Raw genomic sequence first — 17,708 nt, 5'->3', positions numbered from 1 at the left:
AAAAAAAAAAAAAAAAGAAAGTCCTTCAGTAAGATTTTACTCATTTTTTCTAGAAATTTCCAGACCTTATGTGAGAAGAATAGAAAAGTTTCCATGAGGAACCAGAAAGTTTCTACTTTCTAAACAGAACTTACTTTTCTTCTACAATATATTGGTCATTATACTTTATAACAATCATCGTAAAATAAAAAGTCACAAGAGCAGTAAAAAAAAAAAAAAGAAACAGGAAGATAAATTTGCCAGCTGAGACTTCCAAACAAGACAGTGAGATGAAATGACAATTCAAAGCTCCTTCTTTTTCTGGGATATTTCAGCTCACACTTGGGTTCTACTACTCTTAAACGAATCTCGAGTTTGGGATTTGAAACCATGCTCTGACCCACATGGATGAATAAAGTGGGGATAATAAGAATGTCTTATACAACTACTGAAGTGCTAGAAAGTAAGGTAAGCCTAGCACAAAACCCCTTGCTGCAGGATTCTCCCTGTCCGATCACATTGGGGCAGTGGGAGGCTTGTGATTGGACAGGAAAAGGGAGGCAGAGCAGAGATGAGGAGAGAGAGAGAGGTCTCAGGAGGAGAGAGAGAACCAGAATTGAGGCTGACGTGGTGTTATCAAAAGGTTAGAATAATTGGATTAAAGCTTTATCATTATCATTTGGCTCTGAAACTATTGTACTGGCATCTTGTAAATTGTGTTATTACTGATACATAAATTTGATTGGATAATTAAGCATTAAGACTCTTGATTCTACTGGGTAATTAGGTGTGGAGATGGCTAACAAGGGGTGCATGGGGCATATAGTGAAAGTGAGAAGAACTCGAGGGGGGCCATCTGAGAGATGGCCCTGTGGGAGCCATGTAGCCTCAAGCCAAGAGACCGAGCAAGTGAGCTCACCTGGTGCAAAGGCTAGCTCTAAAGAGTTGGTGGTGGTGGCAGGAGCAGGGGAATGTGGCCTGGCCCCACTGAGGGTTGGCGGGTTCATTTTTTAATATTTCCCACATCACCACCTGATGCCAGATGGATGTGATTACCATAGCAGAAGTCATGGTTAAAATATTTCCACGCCAGTGTCTCTCTATGCCCTTTCAATGACTGTGATGTTCACCACCATGAAGCAGCCATTGAGAAGCTAATCCAAGAGTAAGTCTCTAGGAGGCCTAGAAGCAAGCTATCAGCTATCAATAGTTTTCAAAAAAAACTAAAGATTCAAAAAGACAAGAAGATGGTCCATGCTAAATTCAAAGAGGAAAATATTAAGTTTGGGATATATATATATATATATATATATATATATATATATATATATATATAATGTTCTGGTTAGTTTTGTTGTTAACTTGATGTTAACTTGATATACTTGAGAAGAGAAAACCTCAACTGAAGGATTGATACATCAGACTGGCCTATGGGCATGTCTGCTGATCTTTGCTTGACTACTGAATAATGTAGGAGAGCCACTGTAGGCAATGCTGGCCCTATGCAGCAGGGCTTGGGCTGTCTATGAGAGGTCACTGAACAAACCATGGAAAGAAGCTAGTCAGCAGTGTTTCCCCACCCCCACCCTCATGGCCTTTGCTCCAATTCATACTTCAAGTGTTCCTGTCTTTGCTTCATTTGATGATAGACTACAATCTGTAAGCCAAAACTGTCCTTCCCTCTCCAGTTCTCTTTTGTCACGGTGCTGTAAGTAACAGCAACCTGAACCAAACTTGAATTGGTCTGCAGCAGATGTCAGTCTCCCTGAACTTCAAGCACAGGTACTTATTTCAAGCTCATCTTCAGAGCTAGAAGTCATGGCCTAGGATAGGTGGGGCAGGTAAAAACAGATACACAATGACATACAGAACAGAGCAAAGATAAGGATCTGGTCAGCCTATTTGAAGTAATTTAAACTGTCACATAAACACCACTATAATTCTACCCCTTTGGAAAGTGAACATCTTTGAAGTCTCTCTAACCTGACAGACCATGTGTTTCTGAGCAACAGTTCTGTTTCCTGAAGTAAAAAAAAAAAAAAAAAATCAGACATCTGCTTCCCAAAGTCACACTCCCTGCTGTGTAGAGGCAACAGCTGTGTGCACTTGACCCATGCAAGCAAAATGACCCTGTAGGGGCAGCAGAGCTCTGTCAAGTGTCCCTCAGAGTTACCTCTGTGTTTCTTCTCCAGCTGCATTCAATCTGTAAGCAGCATTTATTGGGCACTCGGCCAATGAAGAGCTGGCCTCAAGACTCTACAGGCAATTGTGGTAATAGGTATGGTACTCCTTCCAGGTGAGGACTGGACATTATCTCCTTGACACAATGTGTAAGGGGTGCCCTTCTCACCAGGAAAGGCCTTCCTCCCAGTGGGATCTCATCTCAACCTCCCTGCAGACATCATCAGAAGCCCCTATAAATGCTGTCACCTCTAGCATAATGTGGCTCCTCTTTGAAGTCCTCATACCTGTTCTAGGAATCTATGAAACTCAATCTCTTCCGGTGACCATAACTGTTTCTGCTGGACAATGTCTACCTACTTCAAGCCTTCATTTCCAGTGTAGGATGCAAGTTTAAGGGCTTAGTCTAGGGAAGAAAACAAAAATTGGTAAAGTGAGGGAGAAGTAAGGGTGTAAACCTCTTGAAAAGGGAAAATCATAACTAGTCTATTCACTCGAATCAGAGACTATAGATCTTTAAGTATAATGCTTGACAGTAAACTGTCATCAAAGCAACAGACTCATTATAAAAACGTTAAGGGTATATAAATCCCATTGACTGCTTATTATTAACTTCATGGGGTGTGATAGGAAATGCCTAGCTATAATTTATATTTCACTAATAAGGTCCATTTTAATGTGCAGCTGTCCAATCTATTACTCACCTCTTCCAGGTTTTATGGTTTTCTGGACAGCACTGAAATTGAATGCTAAAAGTGTGGTTTAAAGCATTATCTTTTGCTCTAATATCTCCTTTCTGCATATTGCAGTGTGCCTCCCTCTCAATCAGAACTCAGCAGCCAGATTGTTTTCAAGAAAGTTCACCAAGAGACAGAGAGAAATTTTCTTTTTAGAAGGCAAGATGAAACTTGGCATTGTTTTCTCACTTTCAGAGTCTAAAAAGCCCTTATTATTAATAGGGGTGAATTTTGAAGGATTTGGATTTCTCAGGGAATTTTATTTGTTTTTGTTTTTGATTTCTATCATATGTTATAAAGCATGTCAATAAGTTTCTACTATGTAGCAGGCAGAAGGGCAAACATCTACATATACATGTTTCATTTACTTTTGGGTCAAGTGATTCAAAAAAGTTTAATGATGGAGTCTCCTAGAAAATCAATGAAAACAATGAACGTAGTCCTCAGATGATGCCTAAATGAAGAAATATATCCAAGGAAGGAAAGTATTGGTATGCGTACCAAAATAAATACAGTGTTTAATCACCAGCACCCTTTAAGACCTACACTGTTGACATCCAAAGCACTGAAAAGGGTTATGCAGACTTTAACAGAAACTACTTTTGTGTTCGGGGCATATTCAGTGGCATGTTACCAATGTACCAGGTCACATTTTCTGGAACCTTTCAACACATTGAGGAACAAAAAGCATCAGCTTCCAAAATGCTCCACACTGGTGTGTTAGGTAGATATAAAACAAAGGTCCTGGCCAATTTTAAGGTTTGCAAAGGCTCTCTGCTCCTCCCTGAACCAAAGACAGCCACATCTTCTCCTGCAGTGCCAGCCTCGTCCCATAGACAAGATGGTGAGGGTTGATGTGAATGGATTTGGCTGTATTGGGTGCCTGGTTACCAGGCCTGCCTTCTGTTCTGTACTTGGCAAGGTGGAGAGTGTTGCCATCAATGACCCTTTCATTGACTTCAACTACATGGTCCAACTATGACTCTACCAGTATGATTCTAACCATAGTAAGTTCAATGGCACAGTCAAGGCTGAGAATGGGAAGCTTATCATCAACGGGAAGCCCATCACCATCTTCCAGTAGTGAGATCCCGCGAACATCAAATGGGATGATGCTGGTGCTGAGTATGTCATGGAGTCTACTGGTGTCTTCACCACCTTGGAGAAGGCTGGGGCCTACTTGAAGGGTGGGGGCAAAGGGTCATCATCTCTGTTCCATCTGCTGATGTTCCCATGTTTGTGATGGGTGTGAACCATGAGAAATATGACAACTCACTCAAGAATGTCGGCAATGCATCCTGTACCACCTCCTGGTTAAGGTCATCCATGACAACTTTGGCATCATGGAAGGGCTCATGACCATAGTCCATGCCATCACTGCCACTCAGAGTGGAATGGCCACTATGGATGGCCCATGTGACATCTGGAAATCTGTGACATCATGGCCATGGGACTGCCCAGAACATCATCCCTGCATCCACTGCTGCTGCCAAGGTTTTGGACAAGGTCATCCCAGAGCTGAACAGGAAGCTCACTGGCACATCCTTCCATGTTCCTACCCCCAATGTGTCCATTGTGGATCTGACATGCCACCTGGAGAAACCTGCCAAGTATGATGACATCAAGAAGGTGGTGAAGCAGGCATCTGAAGGCCCACTAAAGGGCATACTGAGCTATACTGAGGGCCAGGTTGTCTCCTGTGACTTAAACAGCAACTCCCACTCTTCCACCTTTGATGCTGGGGCTGGCATTGCTCTCAATGACAACTTTGTGAAGCTCATTTCTTGGTATGACAATGAATACGGCTACAGAAACAGGGTGGTGGACCTCATGGCCTACATGGCCTCCAGGGAGTAAGAATCCCTGGACCACCCACTCCTATAAGGACACTGAGAGCAAGAGAGAAACCCTCAGTTGCTGAGGTGTCCCTGTCCCAACTCTTCTCCCAACATTGAGCATCTCCCTCACAGTTTCCATCTCAGACTCCCCATAATAGCAGAAGGGGCCTAAGGAGCCCTCCCTAATCTCTTGAATACCATCAATAAAGTTCTCTACAACCAAAAAAAAAAAAAAAGATTTGCCAAAACATTAACTCAACAAAGAATAAGCTCATAAATTCTTCACCTAACAATTGTGATCAGAGGAGTCCAAATGTGCTAAGCCTAAAGTAAGACAGGCCGAGCAGTGTGTTTCCTGCCTGGATATTTGGTTTTGTCTGCAGGTATTTCCCCTGAAGACCATAGCACCTGAGTATTTTAAAGCAATATTATTCATGAGCTACTCTTCAAACTTAGGGTGGTGCACTGTGGGAATGAAGCCAGTGCAATGCATTGCCCTTACAAAGCGGGGCCATTCTCAAGACTCAGTGTCTAGCACTTCTGCCTTTTTAAAAATTAACTATCCCAGCCAGGGAGGCAATGAGTGAGAAGAGTGTGTTTCTAGGTCCTGGTTCAATGAGTTGAAGTTCTCAGTTATCTGACTAAGTCATTCATGTCAAATTTAAAACAACAGAGAGTGACAAAATCATCATCAACACTGTTGATGCTCAACGTTGGTTTCCTATCATAGCTTCTTTGGAATTCTACTGTAGCTGTCCAAAAGCTACTACTCCCTGGCCAACAGCCTCTCCTTAACTGGAAATCTTAGCAGCCTGAGTCAAGTCTCACTACCTTTTGCCTCGATCAGAGGCAGCCACCCAGCCCTCAGCTTCTCACTCCTTGGTCCATGCTATAAATCTTTTTTTTTAATTATTTTTTTAGATATTTTCTTCATTTACATTTCAAATGTTATCCCGAATGTCCCCTAAACCCTACCCCTGCCCTGCTCCCCTACCCACTCATACCCACTTCTTGGCCCTGGCGTTCCCCTGTATGGGGCATATAAAGTTTGTAAGACCAAGGGGCATCTCTTCCCAATGATAGCCGACTAGGCCATCTTCTGCTACATATGTAGCTAGAGACACGAGCTCTGGGGGTACTGATTAGTTCATATTGTTGTTCCACCTATAGGGTTGCAGACCCCTTCAGCTCCTTGGGTAATTTCTCTAGCTCCTCCATTGGGGGCCCTGTGTTCTATCCTATAGATGACTATGGGCATCCACTTCTGTGTTTGCCAGGAACTGGCATAGCCTCACAAGAGATAGTTATATCAGGGTCCTTTCAGCAAAATCTTGCTGGCACATGCAATAGTGTCTGCATTTGGTGGCTATAAATCTTTATCTTCCCTGTTTCGTTTAAAGTCTCTGCAGCCTTTCTTTCTGCGAGATGAAATTAGCACTAGTACATCTAGCCAGCCTCAAGCATCACTAGATGTTTAATCTGGAAAGGGAAGCCACTTAACCTCTCTGGGTCTCTGTCCTCATTAAGGGCGGGGGTGGGGTGGGGAGGGCAGTATAGGGAACTTTCGGGATAGCATTTGAAATGTAAATAAAGAAAATATCTAATAAAATTTAAAAACAATGAACTTGGGAATCTGACGCAGCATTCCCCATGCAGGTATGTTCAACTGTTCACAGCCAAGCTAAGCAGCAATCTCAGAGTTCTCCCAACCATACTTTTATACTGGCTTAGAGGAAGATGCTGCCAAACTATTGAAGATATACAATTGTAACCCTCCAACTGCCATTTGTTATTATTCCCACCATGATAATCATCTTGTACAAAGTTTAAAGAAATTCTCTATTCAGCACCCAAGGTCTTCAAGTCTGTCTGGCCTGCCTGCTTCTCTCACTCAGCTCACTGCATCCGTTCAACAAAACCTCCTTCCATGCATATTCCCCAAAATATTAAATAACCATGTTTATATCCACGTCCAGACCTTGATATAATTTTTTTCCTTCTAAAGCATATTTTCCCATTTTTTCACCTCCTATTTATTGCTTTGAATTTTTAATCATCTTCTGAATATTAATTTTAAACTCTACCTATGAAAGAAGCCACCCTTCTAGCACCTTCCAGCCCCTGGCATACTGTGAGCCTCATATACCAACCTACAACTAAAACACTCATGGAGTTACCATTGGTGAGTGTTTACTTGCATACATTTTAAATTTTAAATTAAATTTTAAACACCTTAAAAGGACTATGTTGTTAATCCTGTCTCTAAGATGTGCTCAGGGCAAGGTACAGAATAGCTGCCTGTGAATATTGTAACAAGCAATGGGTGTTGCTACTCTTTTTACAAAACCTCTCCAGAAATGTAAAAAAAAAAAAAAAAAAAGCAACATTTTTTTTTTCATTTTTGAAGCTACATAAATATGGTGCTGATCTCATATGTTTTTCCAACACTGTGTCTATAACGAGAGCTGAATAACAATTTGCTCAAATCATTCCAGGCCAAAAGCAACTTCATCTAGAAACTTATCAAAATTGACCACATCTGTGAAGTCACCTAACCCTCAGAATCGTAGGGGATCAAACTGTGCATCTACCTAATTCACATTCATCGGTGTCACTGACTCCAGCAAGGAGGTAGTGGAGGTAAAAGATGAAGATAGCAATTCAGTGGCCCAAGGGATCAATGAGCATTACAGGAGGGAAAACTCTGATGTTTAATTTCTGACCACATTCCTAATTTCAGGCTGATATTACACTAAAGTGAGAAAGCATACACCATAAATCCATCTCCATGGGTGGAAAAAAATTCAATGCATATATATCACGGATGGGGGAGTGATGGTATGACTCCGTGTGTGTGTGTGTGTGTGTGTGTGTGTGTGTGTGTGTGTGTGTTTTCAACTAAGTACTTCTGTATAATTTAAGCAAGTCAACAGTGTAGACTAAACTAAACAAAGTTGCCTTTGTTCTATGCACACATGCAAGGAGAGTGTGGATAGAAGAACAAAGGCAACTGTCTTCCTAACATAAGTACCCATCCTCATTATCCTGAACCAATGATATCTTGTAGCACCACTACAAATGCTGAGATAACAGAGCCCCGCAAAGTACTCCAATCTCTAGACATGCTAAGCCAAGAAAAGCAATTTTTATTTTTTGCTGATAAATGGTTTAATCAAACCTAACAGATGAGGCAATATATTTTGAGAACATTGTGCTGTACAGATCATGAGGTCAGTGATTTTCTCTGGTGCAAACACATTACAGTGTAACTGAGTGTGTGTTGTGGGAGTAAGCTGGAGAGGGGGGGACAACATAGATTTTCTGCAGTAGATTGTATAGTGTTTTCTATCTAGACATTATTTATATTCCAAAGCTCTATAATAGGAAAAAGGCATCAAAATGGATAGGCTTCCTATGATTTTACAGAAAGAAAATAAACCAGCATTATAATCTTATTCTTCACAATAAACCAAAACAAAAACAATTTAGGACTTAAGATTAAAGTAATGAGGGAGTGGAAGCTGAATTTTGACATACCTTTAAAATCCTAATTCATTTCATATATCATATAAACTCAACTTTGACAAATGTCACAAAAAAATAATGGTCACACAATCCAAGTGCTGTCATGGGATTTGTGTAAGTTAATTCTACAAAGACAGGGATCCTCGGATGCCTTCCATTGCTTTTCACAGTCAGCCAGCTCTGTGAATCCAGGATTCTCGGGCATCTACAGCTACATGTCACGTGCTTCCAGATTTACCTCATGTTTCTGCACCTCTAAAACCATCATTATAATAACTTGCTGTGGGACACCTTAGCCTGTGTTCAGACAATGCGGTTAAGCTTTAATAACAGCTCCTGATAGCTGCATAGCAAATTACCCTCTCACACACCATCTTCTTGAACTTCTGACAACCCTGGGGCCCATGGAAGCAAGCATATCCCAATGGAGACACTGGAGCTCTGGGGCTTAGGGAGTTTAAAACTGTCCTGGGGTCAGTTAGCTTTAGGAAATCCCTGCCTGCATTCGCAGTTTCCCAAGAGCAGGATTCTTGCCCTGCTCATGACTGCCAAGAGAGAACTGATTCCCCATGGATATGAGTGTCAGGGCCACAGTTGACTCCCTAGTACTACCATATGAAGTTCTACCTTCTCTTCCTATTGGAAATTGCTATGGTCTAAGGGAGTTTAGCTGCCCACATTTTCTTTGTGACTCACTCCACTGCACCCCATTGGAAGTGCTAAAGGTTCTATGACTAAGTAGGGTGCAGATACCAAGAAAAAAAGCCCCAGTCACTGTGGGGTTTCCCAGCATGTAAGACTTTCAGGACTAAAGCTAAGCTGTCCTGGGAAGCAGGGTTTTAAGTGAAATCCCCAGGACATTTCCAGGTAAACCACTACACCCTGCTTTTTAAAATGTTAGGTAAGTGTCTTCAGAAACAAGAATTTAATTCATCAAAGCTAATGTTATTAATAAAAAGGCACCAAGGAATTAACAATCAAACATATATAGAGCAGAAAATTTAAGTCAGCCCTTTATTGTAGTATTATCTTATTTTGTTATTTATTTGACCTAAGTGTTTCATTTTTCATACTTTGTGACAACCTATCCGAGAATTTGTTATTAAGAAAGCCTGACTTACCAGACTGTAGTGATCGCCCACGGGTTAAGAAGTAATGGCTTCTCCTTCAGAAGACTGGAGTTTGAGCCTCAGTGGCCATGTTATGCAGCTCACAATCATCTGTACCTCAATCTCCAGACATTTGAAATCCTCCATATAAACACGTGGGCACACAGATACATATACACACATAGACATAAAGGAAAACAAAACTTTCTCTTTTTTTAAGTAAGCAAGAAGGGCCATGGTAGCACACATCTTTAATCCCAGCACTCAGGAGACAGAGGCGATGTATCTTTGTGAGTTCTCAGGAGACAGAGGCAATGTATCTTTGTGAGTTTGAGGGGGACTTGTTCTACATAGCGAATTCCAGGACAGCCAGGGCTACATAGTGTCTTAAAAAAATAAAAAACAGTGAGTAAATAAATAAATAAATAAGACACACACACACACAGAGAGAGAGAGAGAGAGAGAGAGAGAGAGAGAGAGAGAGAGAGAGAGAGACTTAGAATTTGCCATGAAACTATTTAATAGATCAATCACAATGGAAAAAAATCTATATTTTAGTGATAAAAGACAAATAAAAGACAAAGGAAGACAAAGTAATGACCTGTCTGTTGTTCGTGCATATTTTGGAAAGGAAGAGAGAGAAGTAGACAGAAAGAACTTTTGAAAGAATCTTTAGCTGATGGAACTTAGCAGAACACAGAGAGAACAGGAAGAGACTTGGGCTAGACTGGAACATAATACTCCCATCTAGGAGTAGGAGCCACAAGAGCTAGGAAGAAGGAATGCACACTAGGACGCGTTCATGGTCTTCGATCAAGGAATCCTCAGGAGCTGCTGCTAAAATGATGCAAACGTGATACACTTGGTACCCAGTGCTAATGAATTAAGATTCTATTCTCTCTGTAGCTGGTGGCCATTAAAGGGTTCCAAGCAAGACAAAGGCATAGACAAATGCTTTTGAACCTGAGAGTCTGCCTTCAGTGTTAAGGCTAAATTTGGAAGAGGGGAGCATAATACTGGACTCTACCAGTACAGCATCAGTTGTTGAAAAGTAGGTAGGAAATGATGGTGACATGTGTTAAAGTAGTGCCAGTGAGGATGAAAAAGGGTACACAGATTTAAGGATTTAAGATGGTAAAATGAAAAAATGCATAGAAATAGTTTATGAGGAAAAGAAGGAATCTAGAAAGCCAAAGAAAATTATATATGGCATGTGTGTATGTGCACACGCATGTTTGTATAGATGTGATGAGTTTTATTTCCCAGCCTGAAAGATCTATGTACCAAACATACAAATTTCAGTTTTTGTCTGATTCATTGAGCATCTATGACCATCCTCAGCTCTTCCTCTTCAAAATATCCAGATGATATGCAGCTATCTATTCATAGAGCAAAACTATGTCTAATATAGTTAGGTTCCCAGGGAAAATAATATAATGTCATTTATTTATCTATCAATGAACATTATCATTAACTTTTCCCTGCCAGTGACTGGTCTACAGACTGGACAAAAAAGATGAATGAATCAAAACGAGTCCTTGTCCTCAAAGAGTCTACAGCATGAAGGAAAAGAAAAACAATGAAAGGAAGGAAGGAAGGAAGGAAGGAAGGAAGGAAGGAAGGAAGGAAGGAAGGAAGGAAGGAAGGAAATCCCAAACTAATATGATCAAGGAAATACACTGTCAAGGAGGAGCACATACAGGGAGCACGTTAGAAGGATTGGGGAGACTGGTTTTCAAGGGCTTCTAGAGCCGATTTCCCACAGACCTCTCCCTGGGGAGGTAATGTACTTTAGTCTCACCTTACTTTCCTTTACCAGGGAGTTCTCTACAGCAAATGATTGTTTCTTATTTATCACAGAACCTGGCACAGTAGGTGCTCCCTGAGACTGATGGCAGAATGGATGGATGGATGGTGGGTGAAATGAGTAGGATATAAATGGATATTGACCTGACCTCAAAGGACTGAGGAAGAATGGTCATCAATTCATGGAAATTACCAGGTAAATAGTGCTTTACGGTGAAAGGGATTTATTGAGAAGGCACAGGATTAAATGGACCATTGGTTCAATTTTGTTTTGTGGAGTTTGACCCTTATCAGTTGATTCTTGTTGTTTAGTATTTATTGAGCCAGCTTTTCTCTGCACTTAAGCTACTCCCCAGGAGAAGGTTAGGCACTTCTGGAAAGTGCATTAACTCTTTCAAGCCACCAGGGTGCTATTCAGTGAATTACTTTTCAGTAATTAAAGATGCTGCAAACAAAAAACACAATGTGCTGGGAAATGGAGAGCTAATCTCTCTGACTGCCTTCCCTAGCTGCCTATTTCTGATTACTGAGAGATAGGGTGCAAATATGGGTGGATTACACAATGACAGCCAGCCATGGTTTGACATAAGAACCTACAGAATTCTCTTCCCAAAGCCCATAAATTTCTCACATTAGAGAACAAAGATTAGCGGGATCAAGTGACTAAACCACTTAAGGGCTCTAATCCTCATTCCTGCACAAATTCACTCTGTGCTTTTGTACTTATCTCCTTTAAATTCTTCACTTTCTCCACCCCTCTCAACGCATTTGCAGGATGATAAGAGCTGTTATGGGCATCAGACAACCAATATCTCTAATCTTTTCTCTTCGAATATATATGTATGTATATATATATATATATATATATATATATATATATATATATATATGAGCTGAGTTTGAATGACTACTGGTCCTACTGGTCTTTTCCTGGTGACAACCAACAAGCCTGACATTGATGCATTAAGCAGAACCATTCTATCTTCCCTCTTCTCCTTGCCCCTCAGAAGCCAACAAGATTCATTTTCCATTTTCCAAACTCTTCTGCAGCTACTTTGCATCTTTAATTACCCTGGGCACTGGGCTTGTTTTATATGACTTATAACAAGCAGTTTTGCCCTTAGTTCATTTAAGTAAAATCATCCCTGGTTTGAGCCAAGACATATTCAATATACAATTACCTGGTGGGTCAAGGCTCTGCCGTTTTGTCATTTTTACTGGCATTTTCTCCATTATTGCTAAGTACTGAGCAGCAGAAGCTGTCAGAGCCACATGGCTGGTCTGAAACTTAATTTTCCTAAATTGCACAATTCCTCAGAAACAGCGAATTCCCCCCTAGGCACAGTCCCCTTGACAAGGGGCAAACAGGGTTAACTTTCAAACTGAGTTATACATAGAGCAATGGGAAGAAGGAAGCAATTAAGCAGAACTTGGGCTTGCTAGGGAATGAGACTTTTAGAGACAATGCAGAATTCGGTGTCAAAGTTGCTGCTTGAAAGGTTCTGAGTAGCAAATGGTTTTAAATCATGTAGTGGTGTGGCAACGAGACTCAGTCAAGGCAAGGACAAGCGAACTGAACATCATGTAAAAGACAAGGTTCTACACGTTTTTCTATGCATTATTTCATTAACTCCGATAATAATCCTTTAAGATAGATACTTTCATTCCTTTATATGTAGAGAGAGATGAGAAAACCGAGATAGAAGGCTTAGCAGACTGACTGAGGATAACACAGTCAGTGGGGCAGTCTCATTCAAGCGTACCTCTTCTGAATCTGTGCATAATGATCTTTGCACTCGTCCATGCTGGAAGTAGTTTAAAAGCAGTTTTCTTGGAGCAAAGGCCGAGTAGTCTAACATTATAGTCTCTCTGATTCAAAGAGCCGAGAAGTGAGAGAGGAATACAAAATGCCCAGAATTAACCTCTGCTGCCTCTAAGCCATTATCTACAGAGCTGCTCATCTGCTTCCTGCCGAGGCTCCAGGTGATCTCAGAGAAACAGCTCCTTGGTTACTTCCTATTCTGGGTAACATCTTAACTCCCCACACTTCCTTCCCATGAAGAGAAGCCCTTTGAAGTCCAATAAGCTACCCAGTCTCTACCACCTGGAGAATTTGAGAAAACACAAATCTGCTTAGCCTCCTGCTGCGCTTTAGCCTCAAAGACAAACAGCTTGTAAGGAAGAGCACAACAAGATTCCTGATGCTCTCAAGTCAGGGTGTCCAAGTGAGCAAATCAAACCTGGGAGAGCATTAAAATGTAAATGCAAATGCGAATGATGTACCGACAATTTCTGTGTTCAGTGGAGCGGGGACTGGAACTGTAGACCATGGATTCACAGCCACGTGTAACCCACTGGAATGGACACATGGACTCAGCATCGCTTTGTTCTTCTCCCGGTGACATCACTGACCCAGGCTCTGGGAAAAGCATGGATGCATGCAATTCTGCACTATGGCTAGTGGCCACAAGTCTTTCAGCAATATGTTTGTCTTACCATCTCTTCTCTTCCTTGGAACCTGTTCCGGTTTGATAAACAAAAGCAAGATGGAGAGCAAAGGTTTTCTTTCATCACTCATTTGACAATCCACTGTATTCAAGGAAAGCAGAAGCAGGACCTAGAAATGGAAACAATGGAGGAGCACTGCATACTGGCTTATTCTACCTGGCTGTGAGAAATCCCAATAAACCTTCTTATACTCCCCAGGACAAGGGTGATACTGCCTATAGTGGGCTGAGCCTTATTACAAGGATTGGCAATAAAATAAAATAAAATGCCCAGCAGGCATACCCATAGTCCAATGTGATCCAAACCCCAGTTGGGACTCCCTCTGACTTCCAGTTGGTAACTCTGTGCTGTCAAGTTGACAGCTGAAGCTAACTAGGATAGTGCCTCAGCTTAACTTCACTTTGCATGAGCTCTGAATCAACCCATTCTTCCAACGGGTTCACTGAGGAATTCACACCAAAGCAGAGGTGTGGCTTCTATCTCCGTTTCTCAGAAGAAGTCTTTAAAGTCTTACAGTTGCCCAATGATAGAAGTGTGTGTTTTTCATGATGACATCTCAGACCACACATGAAAATCTGTGCTAAAGAAATGGTGGAAGATGAGGCCAACCAGATGGGAATACTTATGACAGGAGCTGGCCATACTGGAAAGAAAGTATGGGATTAGAGAAGTAGAGTTTTGGGCTGTGTGAAGAGTAGCTGACCTCTGGAGAGAGGAGAAGGGCTGTAGATGCCAACAGAAACACAATCAATCATGCATAGCAAATAAATCAGTGAAATTGCTATAAAAACTGAGATATACTTCCTGTGTTGCAACACTCTACATTATCACATACTATGACAGTCCCAGAGTCTACTTTGCGTGCCCCTTTCTTTGTCTATCCCTGATCTGGGTCTTTTTGCTATAATAAAGTCATACTTGTAAGTATAACACTATTGTAAGTTCTCAAACTTGATCTACAAAAATCAATAAACCTGAAAGACTTCATTGTCGCTGCCGTCTCCAACCAGCAGAAAAGAAGCGACGAAACCGATGTCCTTCTCAAAGCAGTTTATTCAGGAACATAACTAACTATGTGCATTAAAACGATCCCCCTTCCGCTGATCTCTCTCGGCTATCCCCTTTTATACCCTCTAGTCCACTCCCCATTACCCCATTCCACGTAGGCCCAGTTCAGAATTGGCTCAGGACTACATTTGTCACGTCATCTGACCTTTCGTTGTGGTGCATCTGTGCAGTGCAGTTTAATGGACATGGCTGTCTTGAGGGCTATGAGGATGTCAGTTGTTAGCCGTTAGACTTGGCAGCAGTCCCAGGCGCCATCTAGGGGCCGCAGCCAAACCAGCTCCTCACACTCCATGGACTGAAATTTGGTGTTAGTTGGTTTGAAAGGAGGTCTGCTGTGAGGCTACACTCAAATGTGTTAAGATAGCCTGAACAGTAGGGACGACCGTGCCCTGAAATTTGGGACTTCCTAAATACACTTTAAATCTACTTCTCCGTGTTTTTTCTACTGTCTCCAGATAGTAGTTCATGTCCTCCCTTTTCCAATGCAACTCAGTACAACACTAGTTCCTGAGGTATGTCATTTCCACACTTTTTCTAGATGCCAAAGATAAGAACCTTTTATTTATAATCATTACTTCCTCTGACAAAAGAAATTGGTTTATCAGCTAGTGCCCACAAGGAGTCTTCTCCCCTGTGTTCTAGTCTCTTTGGAATGGAAAGGTCCCCCACAGGCAAACCTGTGGACATAAACACAGCCACAAAACCTTTGACCTACAATCTGTCCTGCCTGCAAAATATGCTGGGATAATGGTGGAAAAGATCTTGTGGGAGTGGCCAACCAATGCCTGGTTGAAGTTAAGGCCCAGCCTGGTCTTCTGAGATCTAAGCTGTTACATACAGTGCCTTTTGTATTTTACTTGAAACCTTAGAAATGCTTCTTCTCAGTTGCTAGGCTTTCTGAGCTTCCGGACAGTGATTCTGCTTCTCCTTTTACATGTTTCTTTTCCTTCCCTGCTTGGGGGTCTGAGGGTAGGCAATCACAGTGCCAAGAATATTACTCATTGCAACACTGAACCTCCTCTAGTCCCCAGTGCTCCCAACATAGCTTCTTCCTGCCTCTTCCTCTCCCAGGACACTCAGAGCAGGCATGCTTACAGAGTTGTCAGGGAATCATGGAGCGCTAAGAGCCCTTGAAGATCCCTAAATAATTGTGGTTCTTGGTTTATATTCTTTTTCATGGAAAACAATCAATTCTCTGTGAACCATGTCAGATTCATCTTCCATATTAAAAAAGAAAAGAAAAGAAATGGAGGAACTGGGGGAAAATATGTAAGCCTTTGCAAAACAAAATTGAAAGGGGTTAACCAAAAGCTTGCTATTCTCAAATGCTACATGAGATCTCTAATGTCTTTACTACCACTGTGCCTTTCCTAGTGTGACAGAAAAGTCCTTGGAGCAAGGGTCAAGAGACCTTGAGTCCAGCTTCACTCTCCCCTAATTAGCAGTGTGACTTCTGTCAGGTCTTATGACCTCTGTAGCCCTGGGCTTCTCTTCTATGAAACATAAAAATGACCTTTGAGGTCCTTTGCAGCTCAGAGTTTTCCTGATAAAGAACACACAGAGGAAGACACACATCCCCAGGGAGGATGACCAAGGACCAGAAGTCCAACATGAAAGGATGGGCAAGAGAAAGGAGGCCCCTTGATGTGTGGCTGCCAGAAGAGCGAATCAAATCCACTTTTGTTCATAAGGGACTGCCATGTCTGGAGTGACCCTGAACACTTCAGCACGGAAAAAAAAATTAAATATCTGAGAATTGCTATTATTCTAAGTGATAAAATAAGCACTGGACTAGAGTGCAGATTAAATTCAAACCAACCTGACTGGCTACGCTGTCCTTGACGGTGCTCTGTCAAACAGTGCTTGAGTAGGCATGACCAGCACACAGAGAGAAGAAATGTTTTCTGCTTAACAGAGAAATAGAGCAGGATAAATCCAGAGAGGTCATTTCAAGAGTGGAAGGAAAGTTAATTTGAGATGATTGTATTAAAATTAATTAGCCTTCTTCATTTACATTCTAAAACATATCCGGCAGATATAAAAATTACATGAACTTTATAACTTGATATGCCAGATACAGCTATAACTCAAGAAATGAACACCCCCAAAAATGAGAATGAGGGTGAACGTGGTTACATGTTGTTTTGTGTGATTGATCGATTAATTGATTGATTGATTTGATTTAATTTTGTAGTGTCATACATGAAGTAAAGGTCCAAGTTTTATGGTTAGGAAAGCCCTTCTAGATCAAACTGATATTTTTATTCCTCAAAAAAAAAAGCTTAAGGAACAAAGCAAAGGGAAAGCAATGAATACTTTATGCCAAAGATGCCCAAAACTTCTAAACTAGAAAGAATTATTGAGATCCATGCAACTTCCTCTTCTCCACATGGGAACTCAGCAGAGGGAGTCCAATACCCTGCCCATGCGCACATTTCTTCATGGAGTTTCCAGCCAAGTTTCTCCTTACTCTTTGTTCTTAATTCCTTTATGCCTACATATAATATAAAATCAATTCCAAGTGGTGTATCTACATTAACAAATATTTTCTATTCGAGATTTGGTTATATTTCAGTCTTTTGTTCCAAGGTGGGGTAAAAGGTTTTTGACAAGTAAAAATATCTTTCGATCATGTGGAGATGAATAGAAAGGGATTCCTGACCTCCTCAAGAGACTGACATGTTGAAGGGGCAATAGAAGTACAAAGAAACTTGATATGCACTCACTGATAAGTGGATATTAGCCCAGAAACCTAGAATACCCAAGATACAATCTCCAAAACACAAGAAAATCAAGAATCAGGAAGACCAACACATGGATACTTCATTCCTCCCTAAAATAAGGAATAAAATACCCATGAAAAAAGTGACAGAGACAAAGTTTGGAGCTAAGATGAAAGGATGGACCATCCAGAGACTGCCCCACCCAGGGGTCCATCCCATAATCAGCCACCAAAC

This window comes from Mus pahari, chromosome 8 (genome assembly GCF_900095145.1).
Source record: "Mus pahari chromosome 8, PAHARI_EIJ_v1.1, whole genome shotgun sequence".
Lineage (NCBI taxonomy): Eukaryota > Metazoa > Chordata > Mammalia > Rodentia > Muridae > Mus > Mus pahari.
Note: the sequence above shows the minus strand (reverse complement) of the source record.